General features: G+C 39.2%; 1 protein-coding gene across 5 annotated transcripts in view; it reads left to right on the top strand.

Moving 5' to 3' along the window:
* The window catches only part of IL1RAP (interleukin 1 receptor accessory protein), a 144185-nt gene that overhangs the window by 7265 nt on the left and 115660 nt on the right, over positions 1-21260 (top strand). The window lies entirely within an intron of this gene.

Raw genomic sequence — 21260 nt, forward strand, 5'->3', positions numbered from 1 at the left:
CACATTCCCACGACCTGCGAACTCTGTGCCCCCTTAGGCTCCAGATTTGAAGGTGGGGAGAGAAAAATAGATGGCTGAGTGAGGCACATTGACATTTGCTGTTTCGGAAGTGAAAAGAGAGCCTTCTTCTTATATAAAGCAAGCTCTGCATCACCATTAATCACCACAATCTTCTCTAAAGAAATAAAGAGATAAAATATTTGGCTTTCGTTTTGATTTTAGCATTATGAGTGTATATTTTCTGTTTTCTTCTTTTAAGCTAATATAGTGCCTGCACAAAAAGCTTGGCTCTTGTTGAAATAAATATAGGAATTTTTTTAGCTTACAGAAATGGTGGACACTTGAGAGTGGTAATACAAAAATTACATAGCACTTTTCTGGAAAATCAGACTTCAATTTTTGAATTTCAAAGAGAGATAATGATGGAGGTAAGGGACTGAATGGGTAGAGGAGGCAGTGAAAAGTTGGCTGGCTTTGAAGTCAGAGTTGGGTGTGAATCCTAGATATGGCTTGCTCAGCCTCTCCATATGGACTACGTACTTAGTTTCCTCATCTGTGAAATGGTAATAAACATAATTTAAGCTATGTCCTAGATAGATAGACGTCTATAGCTATATATCTATTTATCTGTATCTATTGATCATCTGTCTATTACAAAGGTTAAAGTTAGATAAAATATATTAAGTCCCAGCACTTAATAACTGGCACCTAAAAGGCACACAATAAATATTTCTTCCTTCCTCTTCATTTAGCAGTGCTGTTTACCCTGAAGTCTCCCCCATTTGATGCAACTCAGATGGAGACAGGGAATATATCCAGTACGTGTCTCAACTTGCCTAAAGGAATCTTCCTCGGTTCAGCAAACAATGTGGATGATAAGGGATAAGGAGTCAACATGCTATTTATCTTAAAATATCAGGGAAGCTTTCTTGTGGGGAAGGAATTAGACCAGTGATATGGACCATCTGCATCTAAATTATCTCGATAGTTTCTTAAAGAAGCAGGTATCTAGTATCTGCACTGAAGTATGAGACTCCCTGGATTAGAATTTTCTTGACTGAGAGAGGGTCTAGAATATTTTTATATAGGTTCAAAGTCTGGCTCCATCTGTAATCCTGGGCAAGTTGTTTAACTTGTCTGTATAAAACGAGGTAAACAGGATGCATAACTCATTGCGTTGTTGTAAGAACTAAGTTAATGCATATGAAGTGCCCAGACAGTGAGTGGCACAAATAGCCCCGTGTCATTTCACTCCATGCATAAACTAGTCTTTAGAATACCTTTCAAGGCCTCCCATGATGCATTGTTTCCTCCGTTTCTCTGTCTCCCTGATAACTACAAGGCTAACTCCTACCTCTTCTGGAAGCCTTTGACAGTGTCTTCAGTGCAGGTATTTTGATTGCTTTGTATAAAACTGCCCTGCATTCCGCCTCAGGTCTCCACCCCTGCTATTCTTAACCTCACTTCCTCTGCTCTAGTTTTCTTTTTCCGTAGAAGTTGTCACCTTATTAGCTTCCACATACTTAATAATTACATTGTTTAACTTGTTGATTGTTTATTTTTTAGTTCAGCTTGCTGGAATGTAAAATCCACAGGGGCAGAGACCTTTGTTTTACTCACTACTGTATACCAGGTGCCTAGAGTAGAGCCTAGTAAATAGAAGTGTCCTAAGTCATGAATAAATCATGAATAAATAAATTTATAGGTATTAGTATTTTATGTTCCCAAGAAATAGAATGAAAAAGATGGAACTGGGAACTGGGAAAGAAAACAAATTTTACATATATACATACACACACACACACACACACACACACACACACACACACACTTACAAATACATATATATGAGGGGGACCCAAAAAACCCCAGAATTTATTTATAAAAAAAAGTGTATTTATTTTTATAGGTTTAAACTTCAGTCACCTCCAAGGTACTCTCCATTTGATGCCATACACCTATTGAGACATTTTTTCCACTGCTCAAAACAGTTTTTGAACTTGTTGATTTTGATGCCTTTTAGTGCTTCTGCCATTTCTTGTTGTCACATATTCCACATAGACAAAACATTTTCTTCTGAGGACCTTTTTTCACCCAGGAAAACAAACAAACAAACAAAAAACCGCTTGTAGAGAGATTGGGTGAATAGGAAGGGTGGGGGCATGTGGGTCATGCCAGTTTTGGTTGAAAAACTGCTGAACACTCAGCGCTGTGTGGACATCTGTACTTGTAAATCACCCATCATGAAATGGGCAAATGAGTTGAAAGAGCCTTCAGAAAAGTTCCCTGAAGCCAAACACAGCCTCTCACAACAATGCCAGCTGGTACACTGATACAGATGGGTTCCTAGAACACTTACCTAGTGGGGGAAGTTTGTGCTACAAGAGGCCTGCTGTCCAAAAGATAATTCTGTGTTTTTGAGTCCTCCTCATACATATATGTGTGTATAACAATTTAGAATTTTGAATATATATTTAGAATGTTGAAATAAAAACTTATATGTATGTTTGCGTGTTTATATTTAGAAATTGTCCAAAATTGCCTTGGGAAAGTGTTGAGGTGATTCCCTGCTGTTAGCATTGCCGTAAGGACAGTTTGGAAGAGAGAACAAAAGAAAATATGAGTAAACAGACAACAGACAAGTAAACTTAAGAATTACAGGGATTTCTGGACAAGAACTTAGGGGCGGAGACTAAAACAATAACAATGTTGGAGGGACGTGGAGGAGGCACGATTTTAAATAGAGAAATCAGGGATGACACCTCTGGGAAGGTGATGTTTGAACTCAGGAAAAAGCCTGAGAAGGAACCAGGATAGGTCTGAGGCCATGGCTGAGGTGGCTGGAGCAAGGTGAGAGGGACGGAAGGGCTAGGAATTAGGTCCTAAGGTAGCTGGTTGCTAGAGCAGACTGGCCTCACAGGCCATGGTAAGGAACTTAGGCAAAAAGCAGCAGGAATTCACTGAAAGGACTGAAGTAGGATGCTGACTAGGTTTGACATATCTGGAGCCTTGAACAGAGAGTGAAGAAAAATAGAAAACTTTATTTATAAAATTAGGTGATAAACTACTCTGATCTCACATAGATTCCTGAGAATAGTCAAAAATGATGATTCAGTTTCATTGTTTCATTCATAGTGTTTCTTTCCCATTAGAACCTCTCAAAAAATACTAGAATGGGTAAAATCAGATTATTTTGCTTTTTCTTAAGTGCCATCAGTCTTATTTCCAAATGCACTAAGTAATGAATGGAAATGTATACACTCACTGTTGCTCATTTCAATTCAGTTGGAAATTTTACAGCTCTTATGTAGGTGTTTATGTAATCAGGCCCCCAAAATGTTGGACCTAGAGCTATTTTCTTGTAAGATTTTAGGTACCAGTTTTGAAATCTGCTATACTGAAGAGAGAGCATGTGGAAGGCAGAGTAATTTTACATAAGTTCAATTTTATTCTTTCTGGCTCTACAAGTCTAATTGGAACCTAACTCTTCAAGAAGTAAACTCCTTCATGAAGTCTTTACTAACATAGCATATATAGTCACATACATACCTCTTAATATGAGCTAACAGTAGCTTGATAATATGTGCCAGGCATATTTCAAGTGCTTTACAGATATTAGGTTATTGGAACCTCAGAATAACTTTATGAGGGAGGTGCTATTATCATCAACATTTTTCAGAGAGAAAACTGAGGCCCAAGGTCATAGAATTAGTCAGTGGTAGAGTCAGTATTTGAAATATGGCAATTAAAAAATTATTGATTGATTTTAAACATAGAGGAAGAGAGAGGGAGAAAGAGAGAGAGAGACAGACATTGGTTTGGTGTTCCACTTATTCATGCATTCATTGGCTGCTTCTTACATGTGCCCTCACCAGGGATCGAATCTGCAACCTTGGTGTATGGGGACGATGCTCTAACCAACTGAGCTTCCTGGCCAGGGCTCTTGAACTTCGGCAATTTAAATCACTACTGTATACCATTCTGCCTTTTGATTGAAAGAACTGACCCTGAATATTTTATTTATGTTCATTTGTCCCATGTTATGGTGCCTCATTTGGAGGAATAGTTCAACAAATGTATTGAATCAGTGAATGAATGTATGACCTATTCTTTCAAATTGTATCATTTCATAAACACTTAATGGTAAAAATGGGAGTTTTGCATTGAGGCAACCTGGGCAGAGTAATGCTACTTAGTACCTCTGGGATATGGTAAAATTACTCGACACCTCTAAACCTGTTTTCTTATCCGTGTTGTTGGCACAGGGTAGAACTGTTGTTAGAATTAAGTATGTATCTAAAGTGCTTAGCACAGTGCCTGCAACATAATTAGTACTCAGTCCGTTGGGCTGATTTTAAATTATTTTTTGAAATAAAATAGCCTCCCTAAGTATGCTTACACTTACATACTCAGGCAGTTTCTCACATTCGGGCACCTTGCCCTCAGCAAGACATTCCTCCAGAACCACCTGTGAGCCAAGGAGCCGGAGGGCAGCCCTGTTTCTCTCTCCCAAACATCTGACACACCTGCAGGCGGCACTTCCCATCCTTCTTCTTTGTGGGCTGGGCTTGCTGGAAAGTTATTTTGCCTTCCAGTGATAGCCACAGAGCATTCTGGGTAACACGGGAAACACAGCAGAAGACTCAAATTTTTCTCTGGATAACACTCCAAGTGGCTAATTTACCGTGCTTGCCGGAAGTTGAGAACCTCTTGCTAATCATAATCACTAGTAATGATCCAGTGCTTCATGTGTGCCAGGGGCTGTGTTGAGTGCTTTGTTTTCCTGACCTGAAACAATCCTTATTGCAACCCTATGTGAATTTTAAATTTTAGTTGTAAACTAAAAATTAAAGAGTACCAAGTGGCCTCCACATATGTATTAGAGGGCTATGATGATGAAATCAAATATTAAAAGTGTTTTGCAACATTTTTCTTCCAAAGCAAGTTGTGCAGGGTTTGCAACACCTTTGGAATCTCCAGAGAACTTCCCTGTAGTGAAGAGATGTTTGGCAGAGAAAGAAGATAAAGGTTGTGTGGAGGAGGCAAGAAGCTTCATTCTAGTTGACAGTTTATTTTACCCTAGAAGAAGCTAGAAACAATGAACTGAGTCCAACTTGTTGGCTGCATGTGTTTGCTTCTTTGTAAGAAATGAATATTGTGCTGATTTCCAATGCCCCTCCCCCCTTTTCCCCTTTATCTTTAAAAGGTTTGATTTTTATCCTCCCACATCTCCCAAGTTTGATGCTTTCCTTTGAGGAAAGGTCTACACAAAGTATACACACACACACACACACACACACAAATACACAGATGAGAACAGTGCCTGAGTTATGTAGCTGACACCCAATGTGTTTGTTTAATGAATGCATGACCAAATTTTTTAAATCTCTTTTTTATTTTTCTGAGACTAGAAGCTTCTGTGAGATTTTCAGATGGTAGAATTTCAATATGTAAATTTCTTTTTAAATTTTTGTTTTAAAAATAATTTAAGGAAGAAATTATTCTAAAATGTGTGGCATTACTTAATCTTGGTGATTCAGGACAGCTTGTTGGAGTGGACTGTAATTCCTTTAGAATTTATTGAGGTGAGATCATTTACCCATGCACTAAATGGTCCCAGAGTGGTATACTTTTAAATTTGTGTAATCCGATTTTCATAAATTTCCTCTCCTCTCTCTCTTTCATTGTCTGCAATTTCTCCTTGCTTTCAGCATGCCTTGCTTTAGCAGTGTTCTCTCCATTCCCCATTCAATTAGCTGCTTCTGCTTCACTATTGACTAGGGAGCTGGCAAACAAGATTTGTTAGAACTAGGCATATGATAAGAATAAACACTGCTGAATTTGGACTAGAGGCTCTTCTCTAAGGGAAGGGAGTGGAAAAGTTAAGTGACTATAGAAAGAGTCTCCTAAAAGTGAGGCTATACCACACATACATGAACAATAGCACTGGCTTTCAGTTCCCTGTGTTATTAAAAAGGAAGTGGTGGTATGGATAATTTATTTACTCCTTTGGAAAATAAACATTTCTAAGAATATCCTGTAAGCAAGACAAGGGTGAGATATGGAGATTAAAATGCAATCACACAAACACAGCCTCTGAAGAATCAGAATTGATAAATCCTTATGAAAGATAAGATGCACAGGAGTTTGTAGTACAACTTGTATAATATTTGGAATAGTGTAAGAGTATTTGGCTATTAGAAGATATATGGTAAAACATTGTGTTGTCTCAGAGTGAGAGACAACTGTTTCTCAGGAAGGGGTTTATGAGGAAATGGTATTTAAAGTGAGTTTTGACATGATGACAGCTTTTAGACAGAGAGAGATAACGTGGGAGGAGTGGTGTGTGAGTTTGAGTCAGACCAGAGGAACAGAAATAATTGGATTAATGATATGTAGTATGGGATTTATCATAGGAATTAGATCTACAATTGCTGGAGAAGCTTTTGGGACAATTAAAGCCTTATAAAGGGGAAGTTGGAAATCAGATCAGAGTCACTAAGGATGCTGAGAGGCAGCAGGTAGAAAAATCCATGGAAGACTTTTGCCACTGTGTGGTAGGCAGGCAATCAAAAAGAAAAGCTGAAGTGGAAGAGAGCAATCTATAACCCATGGGGACAAACCAAAACCCTAACTGCTCTCCCTGTGTCTAACCTCTACAATGTGGGTACCTGGAAGAAGGAGCTGGTTCACTTGGCCTGCAGCTTCACACCTGTCTGGCCTGGGGCTTGGGGAAGTTAAAGGGAGCTGAAGGAGTGTGGTTGTGACTGCTTCCCCCATCTAGGAGATGAGCTGTTAGATAATGTGCAAGAGTCACTAGAAGGGCCCTCCCAGGGCAATGGCTGGCCCTTCACTTACTCCATCAAGCTCTCATGCAGATTTCCCTGTGGGCAGTTCTAACTAGGAACCATGCACAAAAGAGAATTCTAGAAAGCATAATTCCAGCTAAATTGACACAGTTAAAAACTACACCTGGTATCTCAAATATAGGAAACAGGGTGACAACGTAAATTGAAGGGGGGAAACCTGTGCCTTGCTTGAGGAAAGTCCAGCTGGACTGGGAGATGGTATATAACCAACAGGGTCATCAAAAATCAGACCTTTAAAAGGTGAGTTGAGGTCATATTGTTGAGGAATTTACACTTAATCCTGTAAGGCAAGGAGAAGTACTGAATATTCTTAAGCAAGAGTGGTATTACCAGATCTGTTTTAGACAGCTCTGGCATTGGAAGTCAAAGCATTGGAACTCAGAAGGGGATAGGTGGGGCAATTAATGATGATCCTATTATAATTATCCTGGCAAGAAAATGTGCATTTCCAGAGCTCTCTTCTGTTTTCAGCGAAGAAGGTGACTCAAAGTCATCATGAGAGGTTGTTCAGGATTATCCAGGTAACTAGGAGTCTTAGTGTACATTGCAAGCCAAGGTGATTTTACTTAGGGCTAATGTTGTCAACTATAATGTCATTATAGCATATCTAGATAACTGTTCTTTAAAATTCCCTGATGATTCTGCCTCCACTATTTGAAGAGCAAGAGAAAAGTATATGTAATTGGAACATCAGCTGTAATGAAATTGGCTTATACAACCATGTCAGTATCATTTTGAGAGGAAGAGTCTTTAAAAATGAATATTAGTTATTTTACTTAGTAAAATAATGGCTTTTGGCGTACTGAATGGTACTGGTAGTATTCCCTTATGTTTGTACAACATTTGGCATACTACTTACATTTGATTTGACAATGACTCTGCAAGGTGAGTTTGTTCTAAATTAGTGTAAGTGAGAACTCTGACGTTCAGAGGTCGTGATAACCATCAAGTAGCCCTTTGGGCTTTGATGATTCAAGAGCACACACTGCAGTTCCATATGTTCGATGGACACCATTCTGTTGCTTGTCCCTCAGTTTCACTCTACGCACCATTGCCTGATAATCTTCTTGGGACACATAACTGGTTATGCTGTGTCCTGTTCTAAATCTGTGCATAGATTTTTTGGACTCCATTACCTTTATGGTCTCTTTCCACCCAGAGAGCAGTCCTCATAACCCATGTCTGATTTTTTGCCTCCTTGCAGGATATTTTACTGCCTTTTATCAAATACAGAACACCAAAGACAGGATAAAGAGGAAAGCCTTTACAATAGCATATCTGAGCAGGTACCTTAGCATTCCCAGGAGAGCCACACATCTTTGAATATAGTCATTCCATAAGTCTTCTCTGTCAGCACTTTCAAGCACATACCCCTACATGTTTAAAAAACATATCTCTGGCTTCCAACCTGTCAAAACACAGCAGAACTCATTCACTTGTCTTGACTTATTTAAAACACACACTTAGACCCGATGCTGTATCACCTGAGAGTTCGGCAGCCAACAGCAAGTGAATACAAATGCTGTAAGTTTCATTCAGCACACCCCTATAGTGCTTTATTCTCCTAGATGGATCCCTATAACATATCAACTTGGGGTGGCAACCTCAGGTTCTGTGATTTGGGGCATCTGGGATGGTTGCAGTTATTGATGTAGAGACAAGGCTCAGCAGGAGGCATATAGAAATCAAACTTTTCCAGCTGCCATTTAACAGAGTACTTGTAAGGGTCCTCTGAGATTGCCAGATCGTTAGGGTTGAAAGGCTAAACCCAATTTTGCACAGAAGCCAGAGAGAGTCGTGGCTTGTTTAGAGCTGGCCAAACCTCTCTATAACTGACCTCCTGACTACTAGTACAAGAACTTTTTACTGTAATATGCTGCCTCTCCTGCTGGTTCTCTCACGTGAGAACTGGTCTTATATCTCCCTACCAGATACATGGATTTCCTGCTTCCTTGTGTTTGTATGTAGGGAAAACCTTGGGAGAACTGAAGGCTAGACTTAGTTAAAAAAAGAAAATAGCTAACAGATTTGACTGCTTTCTATGTGTCAGATCCTTTATGAAATTATTCCCTATAATCCTCATACTTATTTCGAGGAGGTGTTTTCCTGACCCAACCTCCAGTAAGGAAACGGAGTCCCAGAATAGTTAAGACGCTTGCATAGCTAGGGAGGATTTAAGTCCTGGTGTGCTGATGCAAAAGCCACACTGAAACCTTGCACTTCCCTTCAACATCCCAAGGTGTGCCTTTTATCCCATGGCCCTATCTACTCTGACGCCTACATGAGCATCTTGTGACAGGCCTTTAGTTACCACACTGATCTGTTTGACAATTCCCTAAAAACCCAGCGTGGGTGAGCTAGCTCACTTGTCATTGGAACTTCTGGTCTCTTATTACTTCTTTTTGTTCCTTTTCAGCTACTTCCACCTGTTTTAATAGCATTTTTATTTCTTCAGTATGCTTTTCTGACGTTGAGGTTGGGATAGGAGAGTAGGGGAACAAGTGCTTTCCAAAACTGAGATCTGTGGAGATATGCTTTCCGATTCCAGGACCCCCGGGTTAAATGTGTCTGTAAAAGAGGCACCTCCCTGACTGGTGCCAACGAGGACAAGTAGGTAGAGATTCCAGGGGATTAGAGTCCAGCTCAACATAATGAGATACTTTTGACAGCCTGGGCCATATGAAAACTAAATTGATAATGGGTTCACCATCACTAGAGATATCTAAAGAGGGCCTAGACATCCACTTGGCAAAGATGTTACAGGGAGAGTTGAACATTGGAAAAAGAAGTTTGAATCAAAATGACATTTGAGGGCCTTTCCGGTCTTGGGATTCTGTCTTGAATTCACTTAGAAAGTTCATATTGGGAATAAAGGTTTCTCCTTGTTATAATTAACACCAACTTGTGATGTCGCCTCCTTCCTCCCCCCGAGCTTCCCCTGTCTGAACAACTACTCGATTTAAGAAGGGACCTTAAGATGAGGAAGGATGTGGTTCCTTCCTGCTGGCAGCACTCTGTGTCAGAATGGGAGACTTGTGCTTGGCCTGGCACGGATCCGTTGGGCCCTCTTACCAGCGCAGTTGTGTCTGTGACCAGAGCACGTGGGAGGTACACATCCATGTAGAAAAACCGTCCACTAGTCCACTAGCTGCCAGCTCTGGATTTTTCTTTTTAAGTACTCAGGAATGCAGTCTTGCCCCTTGCCCAGGTTGGAGCTCTTGGAGGAGTGAAGACACACCTGTGAGTTCCAGTCAGACCAGACAAGCATCCCTTGGAAAGTGTTCCCTCTGCAGTTGGCAGCATATGAGAAAATGTCTTTGAGGGCAGTTTCTTCTTGCCATTTCAAAGGAGAACTGCTTGCGAGCCAGGATGTCAGGAACGCAAAGCTGCTTTTTTCCCTGTATTCTTTTTCTTTTATTTTTTTAATTGACTCACTACTAATCTGAAAGCTGTGCTGTTCAAAAATGATAATCCTTTGATTTAATATTAGAACTGAAACAATTCCTTAGTTCTCGGAAAAAAAGGAGTATTACAGTGATAAGAAGTGTTCAGCAGTTGTTAACAGCTTTGACTTGAAAGAATGAAAAGAGTGTTAGCCTCACGGGCAGCCGGGCTTGCTGGCTGGTGCTGTGACTAAGAATGGGCAGCACTTTTCAATTCATTGCAGTGATTTTTTTCCCCCTCAGGGCTTATGAAGAATTTACCCATCTCCAGCCCACTTCCATATAAATGTATTTCAATAGCACTTTATGGCTAACCATGCTTTGCTCAAATCTATCATGTTTGGCTTTGTCAAACCATGAATTCTTATCTTTTACAAGGAAGCTTCGGGAACTCAAAGCTAGCTGATGACAGGTCAACCCCACTGTCTCCAGGAAACGAACATGATAAAAACTTCATAGCTGCAAGAACATCTTAGGGATCTGGTTTAACACAGCCTGGAGGTAGTTTGGCTAAGATTTTCCACCCATACCATAAATCTTCACAAAGCTGTGGGAAGGCAGCTGCGGCTGCTGCTTCTCTAGCAGTCGGCTTGTTGCTCCTGGGCCCAAGTAGCTGTCTTTCGTTGACACAGAACTGGGTGTCTCTTTAGACAGGACTCTTTCCCTGGGATACAAATGGTGTATTATGTTTAGGGGATGGTTCTATCCCCTAAAGAGGCAGGAGGCAGCATGAAAGAAAGACTTCACCTGGGATTCAAAGGCCATCTCATGTTTTCACAAGTGAGCTTTTGACCTCAGGAAATTCACCTCTCCTTCCTGGGCTCCTGTTTCCCAAATAGTGTCCCAATAACATTATTTGATTTCCAAGACCCTTTTGGATTTTCTAGAGGTCATCTTGATAAGAAGATAGCTAAAGGGGGAGAGAATTAAGAAGCATTAAAGTGGAGGACAGAGCTTAAGAAATAAGTTTATTTTAAATAACACCCAGAAAGGCCTTGTTGCAATAAGCCTTTGTGGGAAATATGTGAAATTTTCCATTGCGTACTACCAGGTAGTATTTGGATTTCCCCATATGTCTCATTTCTACTAGGTAAGACCTGACGGGAACCATGAATCATAGCCATGAGGAAACTGAGAGATCATCAAGTTCACTTCACTCATTTTCTCCATAATGACCCCTAAGCCCTTGTTTAGAGTTACACAGACCCTTGAACTCAAATCTCCTGACTCCTTATGCAATTCACTTTGGTATATATTACCTGTTCAGTTTATTTAGCAGTGATGAGTCCATAGCGAAAGAATCAGACCTGATTTTCAAAATTGATTGATTCTATACAATAGAATTTGATGGCCAGAAATATATGCTAGCAAGAAGATTTATTATATATAATTTATTTTCCCCATAATAATGTACTGGGCATGAGTTCCCTTTTGTGTGCCTCTGTTCCTGGCCAACAATGCCTTTCTTTCTTATAGGTTTTACAAGGTCTACCTTCTCCAAGTAAAACTATTCCTTATAACTCACTCTTGGGTGTCTGCCAGGGCCATTCACCTTCACATTTCTGATCACAGTCTTTCTTAAGGTAAAACTTAAACTCTCTGAAAATATTGTGATAGGTACATTTTAGGTCATAGACTATTATGACAAGTTCCTAATTACTAATTTTGTAATCATGAGGTAGCCACCAACACCATAGCATAAGATTTACTTATCTTACATTATAGATATGATTATTTCCAACAGCCAACTGATCTTGGATCAATCAAGTTATCTTTGTGATCTTTGTGCCTTTTCTTTTTTTTGTCTGTTAAGTGAGGTGGTTGGCCCAACACCTTCCTGAGGTCTTCTATGATCAACAATCTTATAATTGTTTTAATAGCATTTGTTTCTGAAGTGTATTCTATAACACACAACTGTTTCATAGAGAGTATCCTGAGAAATTATACTTTTAATTAGCAATTCATGGCCATGATTTTGAACATCATTTTTTATTTTTATTTTTTACTGTGCATAATGTTCCCAGGACTAATGGAAATATGTAATACTCTTAACACTATATGGCCTCAGACCCTGAGATCACTAAGGTTGGTTTTTTTTTCCCCCCTAATAGTTCAACTTCATTACTGCTACATCAACATACCTACTTATAAAAGCCTTTTTCCTTCCATCCAAATTAGCTAGTCTTTTCTGCTTTGGAACAAGGGCTTGAATGAGGATCTGCAGCTCTGTACTATAAGAGACGTTGGTTCATTATTTTATTTTATTCTTTTATATTAAGTCAGACCTCATTCTAGTTGCATTTAAACTACTCGTTTACATAGTTGTTGGCTACTGGGTATTTGCTTGATAACTGACACTGGCTGTAATTGAGTTACCAACTGTTGAGGGATAACTCTGCCTTTTATTCTATGTGTTGCACCTTCCTCCTCTGTTATCTGTTATCTTCTTAGATATTAGAATCATTTTAGGTTATTATTGTGGTCCTCTGAGTAGATGCTAGGAACTCTGTGTATTTTTTATTAATTCTAAAGGAAAATCATCATAAACCATAAGTACAGAAAGAGCAAATTGCTTTTAAAAAATCAAAATCATTAATAGGGAAATGTTTGAATATGCTATGGCGTAACTGGATAATGGAATAGTATTTAGCCATTCAAAAGAATGAAGTCTAATTATATAAACTGATTTGGGAAAATGTGAATGATTTATTGTTATATAAAATAAGCACTTGTAGACTCACACATGATCCAATTTTGTAAAAAAAAATAAAGAAAAGGTTATATGTGAAAAGATGAAAAACTCTGAATCTGATAGTTAGCTGTTAGGAGTGGGATTGGTGAATAATGAAAAGAGAGGAGGACATAATGTTTTCCTCTCCTATCTAATATAATTTATTCAAAATGGGATTATACGATACTAGGTACTTCCCAACAATATTTTATTATGAAAAATTTAAAACATAGAACAATGTTGAAAATATGTTACATGAGTAGCCATATAACCACTGCCTAGATTCTACAGTTAGCATTATATAATACTTGCTTTATGATATATTTATTCATTTATGAATCTATGGGCGATTTTTATGTTTTTCAGTATTTTCAGACTTATTTGAGAAAAGAACCTGGAACCTCTTGCTAAATGAGACACATAGCCTGATGCAAAGAGTCATAACACTGTATTTACAGATTTTACTGATTTGCAGACACAGAAACAAATATTGATAGGGGGTTTATTAGATACCTCTAACTTTGATGTTATAGATACCTTTTCTATTCCTCTTTTTCTTCCTTTCTTTCTACTTTTACTATTAATATGTTGGCAGAATTAGCAATTAAAATGGACTTGAATTTCCTAGGCATCCGGTAAGTCCCTGTCCCATGCCACCATGTGCTGAGTCTGTACCATGCTCTTCTATGTTCCCCTAGACAGATCTGCAAACACTATCCATGCCGATAGCCTCCTTGCCCGGGATGTCACATTATGGCATGTTTCTGGAAATTATTAGATTTTGAGAATAAATACAAATAATTTGTGATTCCATTAAGCCATTGCTTGAGTTTAGGGTTCTGATTGTCAGACACCACAGGAAACTTGTTTCAGCTTACGTAATCTCATTTGAAGAAAGGTTATTCAGTTGAGGATGCACAGTTATTTGCAGAAAGACAATTATGTTGAAGAGCAATGATTTGGGGTATTTATTATAAATATCAAAATGTGGAATATGAATAACTTCAGGGTGGAACTAAATGCTAGGATCTTTTATTCTGCATAATTAAGACAGGGACCTTGTCTCTCATTTTTGGTGGTCAGATGTTCTTCTCTCCACCAAAAAAGGATCAAATCCAGATAAGATCCCTATTATTTCTTCCCTGGCTTATCATTCTAGGCCTTGTTCCTATAATTCTTTATCTGCTCCCCTGCAGATCACACTCTAGTCTTACCTGATATCTTGGTTTCTGCTAAATAACTGATGTAGTTTTCTGCTTTCAGGACTTCGTTCAACTTGTTTTCTCTTTTGATAATTTCTTCTCCTTTTTCATCCCCTTCTTTCTTCTTCACTCTTCGATTCTCCTCTGTGGTCCCTCTGGTTCCCACCTACCTGTGCACACACAAAAACACAAACACATCTCTACTTGTTTAAATTCAGGGTCTTCCTCTCTAGACCTACATGCTAGAAGAAATCACTTCTTTCTTAGCATTTACAGTTTATCACTTAGAAAGTTGCTCCTCAATCTCTGGTGTGTGGAACCCTCTGGGGGTTGACTGAAAATGAAGACTCTTGAGTCCTGTTATGGACTTACTGAATCAAAACCTGCATTTTCCCAAGATGTCAAGATCATCCTTATTCACATTATGATTCAAGAAGCACTGTCTGAGAACATATACCCAGGTTCACCTCTCACTTGATTGCTGTTGTGTCAGGGGATTCTTGTGGACCATGTCTTGTGATCAGGGACTGTCTTCATCTTTCCTCTGTAGGGCACATTGGGTAGCTTTGCACACAGCAGAGGCCCTTCAATGTATGTTTTTGAATGAACATGTGCTTTCAATGAGGAGAGAGGTATGTGAGGGAAATTTATGAATGCAGGGTATGTTCGCAATTCTTTTCTGCATTAAAGCGTTCAAATAGTCTCATTTCTGAAATTGCTGTGATTGGGTTATATAGACCCTGTTCAAAAGGATGCAGCCCTTTATCATATCTGTTTTCTCTTCTCCTTTGACAAGTTTCACAATGATATGGGGTATTTGAGCTTTCCAAAGCTCATGCAAATTCACTCTCCAAAGGCATATGAAGTCAGTCTGGAAAAACTCCAGCCATTGTTAATATAACAAGAACAGTTTGCGCAACGTCAGTGTAACCTGGCAGACAAGGAGAGTGGACTGGAATGTGCATGTGTGAACAATGGCAACTTCACTGTATTAGTCAGTGGGGGTGTTAGTCGCTGTCAAGTGAGCATGTGTACCATATGGCCATTGCATTCAAAATGACTGAGTGGAGCAATGAATCTGCATCCAATTTTGTGTTAAGCTTGAACATTCCTCCATGGAAACTATTTGGATGATTCAGAAGGCCGCTCGTATGGACGACTGGTGACTGGCAGCTTCACCACAACAATGTGCCCACTCGTGCATCACATTTCATGCAGAGTTTTTTTGGCAAAACATCAAATCATCCAGATGACTTAGCCCCCCTACAACCCAGATTTGGTGCCCTGTGACTTTTGGCTTTTCCCAAAACTAAAACCACCTTTGAAGGCCCTGGCTGCTGTGGCTCAGTGGATTGAGCATCGGCCTGTGAGCCAAGTGTCACTGGTATGATTCCCAGTCAGGGCACATGACTAGGTTGCAAGTCAGTTCCCCAGTTGCAGGTGCGAGTGAGAGGCAACCATACAGTGATGGTTTTCTCCCTCTCTTTCTCCTTTCCCCTCTCTCTAAAAATAAATAAACAAACAAATAAGTAAATAAATAAATTATTTTAAAAAAATCAAAACAAAAACCACCTTCGAAAGGGAAGAGATTTCAGACTGCCAAAGAGATTCAGGAAAATACAACACAGCAGCTGATGGCAATTGGGAGAACTGTGTGAGGTCCCAAAATACCTACTTTGAAGGAGGCTAAGGCATCATTGTCCTACCTACAATATTTCTTATATCATGTATCTTCTTTAGTACATGTCTCTATTTTTCATGTTGCATGGCTGGATACCTTCTGGATATACCTTGTAGTTTTTAAGGCATAGGGAAACATTGTATTGAGATTTTATGAATAAGGTTATGGTTGTGCAATTGACATCATTGTTTATTTGTTTCAAGAATTGGATGCCTAATCACAAAGTTAGAATTCAATTTTGGTACATCTGATCTCAGGAAAGTAATATTGCTTAATTGATTATATTTGCTTTTTGAAAACTTGAAAAGGGAGAAGCTTTATAATTTCAAAAGGGCTTTTTTCAATCTCTCCTTATAGATTCTCTTTGGATTCTTTTCCCCAACATTTTCATCTTTCCCACTTTCCCTCGAATTATTGCTTTTCTTGTCTGTCACTTCTATCTTCTCATCTAGTTTCTACATCTTTGTTTTGTAGTTTTCTTATTTATTCCACTCCCTGTTTCTATAATTCTGATGATATCCATGATCCTTTACAAAAATGCTCAATGTAATTGGTAAAATTACAATAAATATAAATATATAAAGTAAATATAAAAATAAATATACAGTTCTGGCTGATGTGGATCAATGGATTGAGTGCCAGCCTATGAACCAAAAGTTTGCTGGTTCGATTCCCAGTCAGGGCACATGCCTGGGTTGTGAACCAGGTCCCCAGTAGGGGGTTTGCAAGAGACAACTGATGATGCACCTCTTGCTCATCAGTGTTTCTCTCTGTCTCTTTCTCTTCCCCTCTTTATAAAAATAAATAAATATATTAAAAATAAATATACACAGGGACTTCCGGCCAAGATGGAGGCTTAGACGGACACGCTAGGTCTCCCTCTACAACTAGAGAGGAATACAACTACTTCAAAACAAAGGATAACTAGAAATTCCAGAAAATAAAACTACACGGAAGCCCAACATATGAAGTTATAAACCAGCGGTGCCATTTGGGCAGGTAAGAGTTAAAGAGGGCAGCGCTGTTTGCGGTCGCACCTGAGACAGCGGCGGGGTGGCGAAAAATCCCGGCTGCAGTCAAGCCCCTGGCGGTGCGCGACCCCAGCGCTGGGGAAAGCAGCCACCGCATCGCCTTGAACAGTGAGGCCCAGGGGGGCGGGAGGACGGATCCCGGTCTCCTAGCTGAATAACTGTGTGAATCCATCTTGGACCCCCGCCCCCAAAGAAAACACCACAGGGCTGCGAAATAGGTCGCGGACAGGCGCCGGTCGCGGAATTATGACGCGTACACAGGCACTGCCCCCTACAGCCGGCCCAAGAAAACAAAACGCATCTGTCAAAATGAGGCAGACAACTATAGAAATCCCGGTGGCACAGCTCACCAGGCAACAGATAGAGAACCTGACAGATGAACAGATAAGAAACCTGTCAGAGGCTCAGTTCTGGGCCATTGTTATCAGGTGGCTTACAGAATTCACAAAAGAGCAGGAAAAAGATAAGAAAGAAGCGAAAAACATTCATAACGAAAGGAACAAAACCACATACGAGACAGATGGTGAGGAAAAAAAATCCAGAGTTCATTTCAATGAACTGGAATATGGAGAAGGAACAAGCAGTCAACCAATGCAGAGAGAGGAAATGGGAAGCAACAATGAGAGGATCAGAAACCTCTGGGACAGCTATAAAAGGCCCAACATAAGAATCATTGGTTTGCCAGAGAGTGAGGAAGATGAACTAGAACTTGAAAAATTGAGTGAAAATATAATAAAGGAGAACTTCCCAGACTTGGGGAAGGGAATAGACTTGCAGGTCCAGGAAGCAAGGAGAGTTCCCAAGAGACTGGACCCAGGGAGAACCACTCCAAGACACATTATAATCAAAATGTCAAAAATTAAAGATAAAGAGAGAATCTTAAAAGCAGCAAGAGAGAAGAAAAGAATTATGTACAAAGGGGTCCCAATTAGACTATCAGCTGACTTCTCAAGGGAGACCCTACAGGCAAGAAGGGACTGGCAAGAAATATTCAAAGTAATGAAAATCCAAAACCTACAACCACAAATACTCTATCCAGCGAAATTGTCATTCAGAATAGAAGGACAGAGAAAGTGTTTCCAGGACAAAATAAAACTGAAAGAGTTCATTAGATCCAAACCACTGTTATATGAGATGTTAAAGGGACTGGTTTAAAAAACAGAAGCTAGGGAGATGAAACAAAGGCAAACTAAACAGGCAACGAGAGTGGAAAAGGAACTGTGGGTACGGGAAGCATATTGGGGGGAGGTCAACAGGGAGTGGGAGTGGGGAGAGGGAGGGAGATGATATAGGAATTGGGGATCATGGTAGGAGGGAATGGAATAGACGGAGAGAGGTTGGGAGGAACTGTATGCACAACTAATGGACATAATCTAAAAGGGGGGGACAACTGGAGGGAGGGGGGCCACCGGGTGGAGGGGAGCAGAGGGAAGGGAAATTGGCACAAATGTAATATTTTAATCAATAAAACACATTAAATCTGAAAAAAAAAATAAATATACACAGTAAATAACTAAATAAAATAAATATAACTATAATAAAATAAGTAAAATAAAGTATAAATAATATAATTGTGCACACAAAAAAAATAAGTAACCAAATGATGATAATTTGACCTATATAAAAATAAGCTTAGACTTCCTGTCAATCAGAGACATAGGTAACATGTCTCACTACCTCACACAACCATAGTAAAAATCACAACTAGACTACAAAACAAATATCACCCAGAATTGTCAGAAAATTGAGCTTTATAGAAGTCTGACAACCAAAGAATTTTAAAAACCAGATTCATCTAGACAGATAGGAGGGGCATAGATGTGGAGAGGCATGCATATGTGGAGGCTTGGAATGGGAGGTCCCATACCCATGAGTGGTGGATAAAATATTGGAGGGATACTTTGGGTGTGAAGAATCCCAACCCCATACCAGATCACCCAGCCCAGGGGTCTAGTACCAGGAAGGTAAGTCCCCATAACTGCTGGCTGTAAAAACCAGTGTGGGGCAGTGGAAGAAGCTGCAGAATTCTCAAGAGTCTCCTCTTAGAGAGCCTACAACAGACTTAGGACTTATGCAGACTGCCTCCCTCTGGGCTTCAGCTCCAGGGAAACAGCTGGAAGGGAACCAGTGGTGGAATGGGGAAAAATTGAAATGTCTGGCATCATGGTGGGTCCTGGGAGACAACTTCCTCCTGGACAAAACTTTAGAGCCCAGGCAGCAGTATTGTCCCCTCTTTTAGCCCTCTCCCACACAGAGCCACAGAGTAAGGACACAGGTTGCCCCACCCTAGTGATTACCCGAGGCTCCACACCATCCAACTTACCTGTGTACTTTTCTACAATAGGCACAATACTAAGACAGGGAGTCAAAGCAGCTCTACTTAATACACAGAAACAAATACAAGGAGGCTGCCAAGATAAGAAGACAAAGAAACATGGTCCAAATGAAGGAACAGATCAAAACTCCAGAAAAAGAACTAAACAAAATGGAGAAAAGCAATCTATTAGATGCAGAGTTCAAAACACTGGTTATTAGGATGTTCAAGGAACTCACTGGGTACTTCAACAGCATAAAAAGGACCCAGGCAGAAATTAAGGTTATACTAAGTGAAATAAAGAAAAATTATAGGGAATCAACTATGAAGTGAATGAAGGTGAGAATCAAATCAATGATTTGCAACATAAGGAAAAAAAAAATTCAATCAGAACAGCAAGAAGAAAAAATAATCCAAAAAATCAAGGATAGGGTAAGGAGCCACTGGGACATATTCAAATGTACCAACATTAGAATCATAGGGGTGCTGGCTGGAGAAGAGAAAGAGCAAGAAATTGAAAAATTATTTGAAAAAATAATGAAAGAAAACTTTCCTAATTTGGTGAAGGAAATAGACATACAAGTCCAAGAAGCACAGAGAGTCCCAAACAAGATGGGCCCAAAGAGGGACCACACCAAAATACATCATAACTAAAATGTCAATGGTTAAAGATAAAGAATCTTAAAAGCAGCAAGAAAAAAAGCAGATAGTTACCTACAAAGGAGTTTCCATAAGACTGTCAGCTGATTTCTCAAAAGAAATATTGCAGGCTAGAAAGGACTGGCAAGAAGTATTCAAAGTGATAAAAAGCAAGGACCTACAATCTAGATTACTCTATCCAGCAACATTATAATTTAGAATTGAAGAACAGATAAAGCGCTTTTCAGACAAAGTAAAGCTAAAGCAATTCATCATCACCAAGCCATTATTATATGAAATGTTAAAGGGACTTATTTAAGAAAAAGAAGATCAAAACTATGAACATTTAAATGGCAATAAATTCACAACTATCAACAATTGAATCTAAAAAACAAACAAGCAGAAAAGAAACAATAATAGATATGGAGATAATTTGGAGGATTATCTGTTGGGAGCAGGAAGAGGAAGAATGCAGGAAAAGATGCAGGGATTAAGAAGTACAAATTCGTAAGTACAAAATAGACAGGGAGATTTTAAGAACAGTATAGGAAATGGAGGAGCCAAAGAACCTATATGCATGACCCATGGACCTGAACTAAGGGAGGTAGAATTTCTGGAAGGAATGAAGGGTACTGGGCGCAGGGGGGCAAAGGGGGAAAATTGGGAAAACTGTAATAGCATAATCACTAAACTATATTAAAAAATAAAAGATAGAAACAACTACCACATTAAAAAAAAACAAGTTTAGTGGATGCGTGTGAATTTTTTCTTGTTATTAAAAGCAAACTTGAATATGTAATTCGGTTTTTATCCATTTTGTTTATATTAGTAAGATTATTTTTAAAATACTTCTTGCTATTTCATTTATTATTAGTACACAATTCTAGTTCTGTGCTTTCCGTGTGTCATTTCAATAGATGCAAAAATGAATTATAAAAAACAAAATGCAACTTGTTTTGGCTCTCAAGACTTTAAGGTGCTCACAATGAAACAGAAGAAATGAGACAGACAAGAGTACTGTACTACAAGATAGAAGGGGATAAATACTAACAGATGTAACAAAATTGTCATAGAGTTTTTCTTTAGAGAAATCCAGGAGCTATGGGAATATTCAGAAATGGCAGTAAGTTTATTAGAGCATTGAGGGGCTAGTTTCTGTGAATGGTGGTTACTGTTTTTTACAATCATAGCCTCAATCTCTCTCTTTTTCTCTCTGCCCCCCTGTCTCTCCCACTCCTTTCCTTTCTCCTTCCCGAGGGCTCTTTTTGCCTTTCTTCACTTTTGTCCTTCTGGGGTTTTTTTTTTTGTTTGTTTGTTTATTTTTGTTTGTTTTTGTTTTTGTCTTTAGTG

This window comes from Furipterus horrens, unplaced genomic scaffold, assembly GCF_987537825.1.
Source record: "Furipterus horrens unplaced genomic scaffold, mFurHor1.1.pri manual_scaffold_1, whole genome shotgun sequence".
Lineage (NCBI taxonomy): Eukaryota > Metazoa > Chordata > Mammalia > Chiroptera > Furipteridae > Furipterus > Furipterus horrens.